A 9,953-nucleotide genomic window follows, 5' to 3' on the forward strand; every position below is an offset into this window, starting at 1 on the left:
TCAAAAGGCAAATCACTGATGCCCATAAAACCAACAAGCAGAAGCTACCCCCCCCTTTTCCATGGGAAAACCATGTTAGTGCCTCTGTACCACTGAAAATGAATTCCTTCCTAGCATTCTTAATTTCCTCCTCACCTTCTGAAGTGCTTTTTAACCAATACTGGCCAGTATTGATGGAAAGTAAAAAGAAACATTATCAACTGCACATGGAACAGCAGTTTTGATGAGACATTGTGATAGGAAATTGGGGTCTGCTTTCCTTCCTGTAGGGGCCACTGTCCTGCACAACCCTCGGACAGCTAGAGTAAATGCACATCCACGTTATAAAAAGAAGAAGCAAGACACAGCACACACTGAAGGGGAGGGGAAAGCAATCTGATTCGGGAGGAAATTCTTTTTCCATCAGTTCTTGTTTTAATAATCGTGGAAGGGACCCTTCCAACTGTACAATTCTATGTACTGTACACATCTCTGAATTTTGCAATGTAGTTCTCCTCCCAAGTAATGGGTTAAAAAAAATGCACATAGTGCAGTAAAGTAACCATAAAAATGCATATATTAATGAAAATAACATACACAGATGCACTATTTTAGGGGAGATTGCTTTATATTAGACAAAATTGAATGTGAGCATGTACACTGGGAGAAATTCATACAAAAATGTTGATGAATATTCATGTGGAACACACACACACACTTATAATCAAATGCAAACTGAGGTGGAAATGTGAATAACTGCACTCATTAATGGGGGGAAAAGAAACCAAAATCGACAGATTTGCCCATTTGAATCATACAAAAGATTGACACTCAAAGCATTTTTGGGGTGGGGGGTGGGGCAGAGAAAACAATCCCGATGCTCGGCCATTATTCTTGCACACAAAAATGGAACACATGATGGCTGGCCTTAGTGGGAAAGATTCCTGGCACAGCCAATTAAAAGTTTTAGCTGCTGCAGTCCCATCCTTTGACAAATCTCTACCTAAATTTCCACTTGCTGATCTCGCAGTTACTCCTGGCCTTGTAATCAATAACATTTAATTCCACCAGGCTTCATAAACAATGCTGACAAGTAATAGCAGGAGCAGCTCCAAGATCAGATAAACACCCCAAACACAGACGTGGGTAGATATACATTCCAGCTGCAGCGGCAATCAGTAATACACCTCGAGTAATGACAGGCCCAACAGTATATAACCAGGAATTAGACAGGGAGGTCTCCACAAATCATTACATTCCCAGAGCTGTAAAACATTAGATGTCAGGGCAGAGACTATTCAAGGACTAATTGGAAAGGAAAGAAGGACTACAAACCTCTTTCTAGGGATGCTTCACACAGCACCAGGGCTGGCCCTACCATTAGGCAGAGTGAGGCAGCTGTCTCAGGTAGCAGATGCTGGAGGTATCAATAGCGTGCTAACACTGCCCCCATTCCCCCTGAGCCCCCCAAGCTAGTCTGTTCTGCATCTCCTACCCTCATTTGCTGCCCTCAGGTACAGTGGAGGGTGTTTTCCCATCATCAGCACTAAAGCGGAGTCAACTGCCCACCTGGTCAGATTTTGTATGTGGAATGTGAGGGCACCATCTTTTCCTCAGGCAGCAAAATGCCAAGGGCTGGCCTGGAAAACCAAGTAACTATCTACAAGCAAAGCATTCTGTGTAGAAATTTACACACGGGCAGCACACAGAGTTTAAATTACAATGTGGTTGGGAGATTACAAGGTTTTTCTAGAACCCATATCATTTTTCTTCTCCTTCCTATACAGAAGTGCTTTTTCTTCTTTTGCTCATGAAGAACTATTCTGACACTTTAAGCTCCTTCAAATACTCATAAGTCAGTGGAACAGGCACAGTGAGTCACGCATCATACTTTAAAAGTAGGGCCGAGCCTATATTCTTCAGGAGAGGGTTTTTTTCAGGGGGTGGGAATCAGATAATTTTATTCAGCTCACCCCTGTCTAGTAATGAGAGCCATTTTGCAGAATAGTCTCCTTCTCCTTCTTTGTTTGGCTGCTGCCATTTTTTACCCACAATACCTCATAATGACACTAATTCCAGGGCATTGGGGAGAATGCCACAGTTTCAGCCGCCACCACAGACAATAAAAAGAGTAGCAGCAATAAAACCAAAACAAAAGAGCCCACCACAAAAAAAAATGGAAAACTCTCTAAGGGGGAAAAAAGCAACAAGCTGTGTTGTTTCTGCTGCCAGTGTTCATGTTAATCCCCATCTCCAAGAAACTGCTGAAGAAATTCTCCTCCCTCTGGATAATATTTGGCAAAATGAAACACAAAAACCCTCCTTTTTCTGCCCCCCAAATAAGAGGAAGAATTCTGGGCTGCCATTTTCATTCGGCTTTATTGTAAATTCATTTCCTGTGTGAGAAGAGTTTGCGTTGCTTAAAGTGACAGACGTGTTAGCCGTATTCAGGTTTTCATTTTCTGGGTTTCCACAATGGGTGGAAAGACCGAACCTGTTCACAGAAGATGACAAGAGATGGAAAATGGAAACAAAGGAGCATAGGTTTCTATAGAGGGGGTGGGGGTGGGAGCAACCATGAGGGGCCATTTACAGAGGAAACACAGTGGGGAGAGCTGTACGTGTAAATGGCAAAACCGCTCAGGAGATGAAAAGCAGGTTTATTTCCTGTCCATTCTGCCAAGCTTTCCTGCTATTAGGGACACAAATAGCTCAATTCATCAAGTACATCCTGATTGTTCAAATAAGTGTCAGGTGACTGTGAAAATGTCTATGGCTTGAGAACAATGATGGTGTATATTTGGGAACTAGCCGATTATCAGGAAATGAAAACCCAATAAATGTTCCACCATACAGAGATGGTTGAGTGGGCATTGCGGAAGGGGAACTTAACTCTATTAAGGCCTCATCTGCACTGTTTGTTAAGGGTGCCGAGTGGTGGTGTTGTTGTTATTGTTTAGTCGTGTCTGACTCTTCGTGACCCCATGGACCAGAGCACGCCAGGCACTCCTGTCTTCCACTGCCACCTATTCCCTTCATAGAGCTACTGTTCATGACCAATCCTTGTTCCCATAGAGCTCTGGGAATTGTAGTTCTGTGAGGGCAATACAGGTTCCCCTGTCAACTCTCAACACCTCTTAACAGACTACGGATCCCAGGATTCTTTGGGGGAAAGCCCAACTGTTAAAGTGGTATGATACCAACAGCACTGGGAGGAAGCAGCCAAACCATCATTTTTGAGGTGCAGCCTGGATACCCTGCCTAACAACACAGCACCTGAAACAGAGGAGGAACATGCGGCTCTTCCCAATGTTGTTAGACGACAACCAGCATCAGTCCCAGCCAGCATGGCTAGTGCTCACAGATGCTGAGAACTTTAGTTCAGCAATATCTGGAGGGTCACAAGTTCCCCATCGCGAACAGCAGTGCTGTTAGAAAGGATTGCCTTTGTTAGCTATTGTTCTGCCGTTTCATGGCGTTGCTCTTTGACGTCGTAATTTTAAATTTTGTGTCTGTATTATTAAGTTTCTACTTGTTGTACAAACAACAAGTGACTGTAAGAAGAAGGTCTTTTACACACGCCATATTTGCGCACAACTAATCACACACACGGTGCCAGGAACCTGGAAATGGGGAGCACCCTGGGGAGGAGTCCTGGCTCGCGAGGAGACCCTTCCCAGAGCCCAAAGAGGGCGTCCCCTTCACGCACTGGAACAAGCAGGCCTCCCCACCTAACAGCTGGTGTGCAGGGTAGCATGGCAGCAGCCCCTACCACGCCCATCAGCTGTGTGAGAGCTGGGCTGTCCCTCCAACATGACTCTGTGGACCCATCAGATGCCAGTCCATGGACCCGTGCTGTCCCTCCAGCTCACATGAGTGGAGGAATGGCACGGCTCCATGGATTGGCACAGCTGAAGGGCAGAGAAGATTCTTCCCCACCCATCAGCTGAGCTGATACTCGCGAGTCCCCCATTTTACGCGCTTTTGTATATGCACGTGGGGGTACGGAACGTATCCCCCGTGTAAACGGGGAGTCAACTGTATATAAATATTCATATAAATGAATGAACGAAATGGTAATACAGTGGTACCTCGGGTTAAGAACTTAATTTGTTCTGGAGGTCCGTTCTTAACCTGAAACTGTTCTTAACCTGAGGTACTACTTTAGCTAATGAGGCCTCCCACTGCTGCCATGCCGCCGCCACCGCACGATTTCTGTTCTCATCCTGAAGCAAAGTTCTTAACCCAAGGTACTATTTCTGGGTTAGCGGAGTCTTTAACCTGAAGCGTCTGTAACCTGAAGCGTCTGTAACCCGAGGTACCACTGTACTATTTAATTATTATTGGGAAGTGTGCATTGTCCTAGAGATAGCTACAGCTGTCACTTGGTAGCATGGTCGTCCCTCCTCACCCCTTAGCACATGAACTGCAAGCGAAAGTAAAACTTCTCAAGTAATAACACAGTCTTGCCAGTGAATTGTCTTGCTACATTGTAGGTTATTAACCATTAACTATTAAAGCTTCTTTCAAGGGCTCAAGGTGGGGGGAGGGTAGCATGAATAAGTTTTTCCTGTTTTCTCCCTTACTATCACTCAACACTGATATACATATATTTCCTATGATTTTTAGAGAAGTACGTGAAGGGTACTCAGCAAGTATTTTCAAATGTAAAGATTTAAACAAATCCAAGCTTTCCACGTGCCCTAGAGGCGACAGGATACACAGGATGACTATTGGATATGAAACAAGCACAGCTTAAGAGAGCATTCTTCCTAAAAATCATCCTGTGTTGCAGAGAAAGTTCTGAAGCTAAGAGCCAGAGCATAGATTGATTCCTATGGGTTCTGGCAAGCACTCTAAGTCAGTTGAAGAAAAGCCCGTTCACTTGTGGTGGTGGGATGAGGAAGATAGAAGAGGGTCTGTTAGCAGGTAAGAGGGTGAGATAGTCCCTTGGGAATACTCAACTCCAATTCAGAAAAATAGCTCAGAGCAACAAGTTCCCTTAAGCAAGTTACCGAGTGTGTGTGTCTAACATTTCAAGCGAACTTACCTCAATCAAAATTAAAAAGTGGCACTAGTCGTCTTGTCCAAATGGATGTGAGAGGCTCTTCATCTTCAACTCATTGATGTGGGCATGAAAGAGATTCTTGTTGATCCCAGTCTCTCGCAGCAACTGTTGCCATGGTTATAAATCATTTCTTTTTGCCCCCCAATGGTCAGCGACAGAATATAAAGAATGGGCTTACTAGGTAGGAGCAAATCCAATGTGCAGAGACTGGTTCCCCTCTCAGAAGTGTGATACCAGCCAGCAATAGATGCTGTCAGTTTCATTGCCTGCACTTCAGAAAGCCAGGCTAGAGAGAGAAATCTCTGGATGAGACCCAGATAATAAAGAGAGTTTTTAAAGTCACAAGCAGAGAGATTAAAACAGAGCAACCTTTCCACATTCATAACCAAATGAAAATGGGGTGGGTTTTTTCTTTTTCTGAGCAAAGGAAGGGGTGGGAAGCATGAGTGCCATTCTGTATGAAGTACAGAATAGATTGTTTTGCTACCAATATGTGAATTGGGCAGCTGTGTGATTAGCAGGATAAATTCACACCATACTTTATTTTATATTGTTTATTATTATTATTATTAATAATAATAATTTATTTCTTACCAGGTTTCCATGGTGCATTAAAACAGAATAAAATACAGTATATTATCAATTTAAAAATGCACAATCAGAAGCATTGGTACAATGCAATTTGGGATATAGCACTTTCTGAAAAACAGATGCAAAAATTTCAATTACTAAGAAAAAATTTCAATTACCCCATCAGCCAAACTTACTGCTTCCCTTGCATCTATTATATGGTAATTGCAACTAATGGCTTATAGTAAGAGAGAGGGGGAGAGTATAGGATATATGTAGAGGCATCATAGCAAGGACAGAGGTGGAAGAGAAGCAAAGTACTGTCTATGGACCCCCTGGTCCCAGAAAGCTGTGATCTGGAGCTCAGCCAGAGCATATGTGTTCAGTGCTCAATTGTGTTTGTTTTTCTTCTACTGAGAGGTTTTGGGAAGACTAAATTAAGCAATACATATTTTCATATTTTGAAACCTTTTTTAAAAAAAATACACTTTTGTGACTCTGATTTCTTAAAAAAAAAAAAAATCTGGAAATTATGGTAAGACAAACATGACCAAAAGGATTGGAAGAATGCACATTAACATTTCCAAGCACTTTGTCAGGAAAGAAAGGAAAGATTCTCAGGGTGTCCATATTAGGTTTTATATTTGCATAATGTGAAGCTAATACAGAGAAGAAAATATTGTTTCTAGAACAGAATGCCATTGAACCAAAGTTCCAGTAAATGAAACATTTAATTATTATTTTTTAAAGTTTCTAGATCTAATGTTTCATACAAACTTTTAAAATGTGTACTTTCTGGTAGTGATTTAGACATCAGAGCAGATCTAGCCTGGCCTTTCTGTACTCGGAGGGTGGATTGTTTATCCTCCTGATTCTTACTCGTTTGCTATCTACCCCAATGCTACCAGACTCTACACCACCCTTTATGTTACAGTGGATGGATGGGCAAGTGGACAGGCAGATGTGGGGCAGGTTTGAGAGATATTAACTTGCCACTTCCCCCCTTCCTAAAAAGAGTTCAGTTGTGCAAGGGCACCATACACATCTCAATGTGATTTGCAAATATTTGGGATAATTCGCAGAGAATTGTAAACCTTCAGCTCAAGCGAACGGTTTTCCCTAGGAAAAGGCAACACTGCTCTGTTTAAGAATATGACTGTTCACGCTGCTTGCTGTTTAAGCAAAAGCAGTTCTGTGTGACCTCAGCTCATAAGTTTAGAAGACCTGTGAAAAGTTTCCATATCTGACCACAGATTCCACTGCACCAGCACCTCCCATGAGGTCCAGCTATGCACACCCCCAGGAGTCTTGTTTGTACTACTGGTGTGAAGAGCAGCACTGGGGAATTAGGCAGTTGCATGAAGTACCATGTCTATTCAGATGCTGGGAATAGAAGCCAAAGCTTGTTACCCAGGCTACTCTCTACGTTTTTGTTTGTTCGGTGGCTTTGTTGGGTGTGGAAGGAGAAAAGTTTTGGAACCGTTAAGAGCAGGTGAGATCTAAACCACGGAAGAAATTAAATTACCTGTGAAAAGGCTAGATAAAATTAAGGTTCTTCCACCCACAGCTACCACATGTATTGGTTAACTGAACAGAACACGTAACAAAAACTGCAGACATCCCTGCAAAAGATTAAAAAATTGCCTAATGGGTGAAATTATTGCAACAAATATCAGGGCTGCCACAATTAAATGCTGCCACAAGAAAACTGGTTTGTCAGCTATAGCCTCAGTCGCTTCCAAGTTGATCTAATGGTAATTTCTGTATGCTAAAGAGGCTTTTTACTCCCCTGCAGTAAGTTCCTGATGGAAGTTGAAGCCCATCAATTTCTGGAGGGCCACAGGTTCCCATCCCTGAGCTGAGTTTTGTGCATTGCATTCACCAGTGCTTCCAGCGAAGAGACAGGACAGCCTTCATCCCAAAATAACTGGAGGGAAGAGATCTTCTTGTTCTTGTTGTTGTTTAGTGACCCCATAGACCAGAGCACGCCAGGCATTCCTGTCTTCCACTGCCTCCCGCAGTTCGGTCAAACTCATGTTGGTAGCTTCGAGAACACTGTCCAACCATCTCATCCTCTGTCATCCCCTTCTCCTTGTGCCCTCCATCTTTCCCAACATCAGGGTCTTTTCCAGGGAGTCTTCTCTTCTCATGAGGTGGCCAAAGTATTGGAGCCTCAGCTTCACGATCTGTCCTTCCAGTGAGCACTCAGGGCTGATTTTCTTAAGAATGGATAGGTCTGGTCTTCTTGCAGTCCATGGGACTCTCAAGAGATCTTACTGATCCACATTTCAGGCTAAACTGCCCATTAGCCACATAAGACGTGGTAAGAGATTTTTTTTTCACTTCAATTTACTACCCTGCTCTTCTATACGCGGCTAACAATTTGCATTTGTAAACATTAGGGGGAAGCAGTAACAGATAAACACATTTAGCAATAGATGTTAGTCCTCTAAAAATTACCACTGCAACAGGATAAATGCCTGCCAGACAGTGTGTTGAGTACATGAGAGAAGGCCAAGAATGAAGGTGCCAAACAGCCCTCCCTCCCTAGGCAAGGAGTTTCATAATCTTGGGTGCTCAGATGCCCTGGTCTGCTCCTCTTCTAATGCCAGTTTTGGACTGTTGCCCTCAATGAATGAACATTGTATGGTACTAGTAGAGGTACACAGATCTACACAGCAAGCCTTTGGATGGTGGTGGAATTCTTCCAGGCCGATACTAATGTTAACAAATCAGAACTTCCAAGTGATAGGGCTTAACCACTTAAGCACTGGCTTCCAGCATAGAGAGCCTATCGGTTTCTCCCATGGCCTTTGCATTTTGCAGAAGGTAACCAGAAGTAGAAATATAAGACAAAGCTCTAATTCAAATGTTAAAAAGCAAGTCTTTCCAAAGTACACCACAGTACCTTGCAATCACTTCTGACCAGAAACTTCCCACCATTCTGTGGCACTAATCTGACACCCACTGGCCATCTTTGGAACTAGATTTCTAGCAGAACAAGAAACTTTGGCACCGAACTCAAAATTATGTGGGGTTTGCCAGGGATAAATGAAGTTTTCTTGGACATCAAAACACAGCAGTAAACAAACTGTGATAGATTTAAACTAAGTTTGAGGAAGCAACGAAATAAAAATGCTAGATCTTTTGACAATCACACAGGCATCTAGTTAGCCACTGTGAGAACAGCTTGCTAGACTTGATAGGCCATGGACCTGATCCAGCAGGCTGTTGTGTTATTTAGGTTAAGAATAAACAAGTAAACAGTAAGTAAACAGTGTGTCATGCAGTATGTTTAAAAAAATAAGCAGGTTTATTGTGCCATCGGAAAAATTGCGGTGCCTGGGGACTGTACCTAGGTCTTGCCCCCAAAGTTTCTGTTCTGCCCCCTCAAGTGCTTTTGCCTGGCTGGAATTTGCCCTTCAGATGGGGCTGGAATTTGCCCTTCAGAATGATTAAGACGTGTGCGAATAACTCAAACACTTTTAAAATCACAATACAGTGGTAGAGGATGGGCTAAATTAGCTTCCACAAAAGCGTCCATGACATATTTGAAAGGAATTGCCATCAACATTTTGTACTGTGAACCATTACAGATGAAGGGCAGTATACAAATTTAATAACATCATTTCAATGTGGTCCAGAAACTGCTTCCATGATTTCCTCAATCACTTGGTTGTTCATATACAGATATGGGACCGAGTAATGTATTGGACTCAGAAACAAGGGAAGTTCCTGTTTTGTTCCCCCCCCCCCTGAATACTTCCACATGACATTACCATTTCATAGCCTGTTGCCAGAACTGTGTCATTTGCCAAAAGATCCATAATGGTTGTGCAATACTTTCTTTATGTGGAAAGCACTGTTATCTGTGGTAGTGGTGGCTTGGGCAATTGCTATTTTGCAACTTTTTTCTTTCGTTTTTGACAGGTAGCCTTCTCACTGCAGTTTTTAAAATGGCAGGTAGTTCAGACTGACACAGTGAACACATATAGTGCCTGACACCTATTCTCCTAAACTCCCTTGGAGTCAGAATTCTGTTATATAATATTAAATTAATTTTGAGGTAAAAGGAGTGTGCCGTAATGTATCTTTAAAAAAATATAATAGACGTCCCACCAAAATTGAAGTAACAAAGCAAGGTACATGTAAATACTTGGACTGAGTTGCTTACATTTATAGAATAAACTTAATGTAATAAGAATGTTTAAATTCTTGATATGGAAATACAGACTATAGTAATTGTTGTGGGACAGTATTTGTTTTAGCTATGTCTGCCTCTCTAAAACTTTTAATGCAACCCATATACTTAAAAAGAGGTGATACTTGAGATTGC

General features: G+C 42.4%; 1 protein-coding gene across 2 annotated transcripts in view; it reads right to left on the minus strand.

The window, feature by feature from the left end:
• Positions 1-5,101, minus strand: part of TOGARAM2 (TOG array regulator of axonemal microtubules 2) — a 71,975-nt gene extending 66,874 nt beyond the window's left edge. Inside the window, exon 1 of one of the 2 annotated variants that reach the window (XM_083434423.1) lies at positions 5,030-5,101. The gene's annotated coding sequence lies outside the window, so the exon portion shown is untranslated. The remainder of the gene's footprint in view (positions 1-5,029) is intronic. The other variant, XM_083434421.1, reaches the window with a different exon arrangement.
• Between the last annotated feature and the right edge of the window lie 4,852 nt (positions 5,102-9,953).

The sequence above is a fragment of the Podarcis tiliguerta genome (assembly GCF_965153285.1).
Source record: "Podarcis tiliguerta genome assembly, chromosome: 3".
Taxonomy (NCBI): Eukaryota; Metazoa; Chordata; class Lepidosauria; order Squamata; family Lacertidae; genus Podarcis; species Podarcis tiliguerta.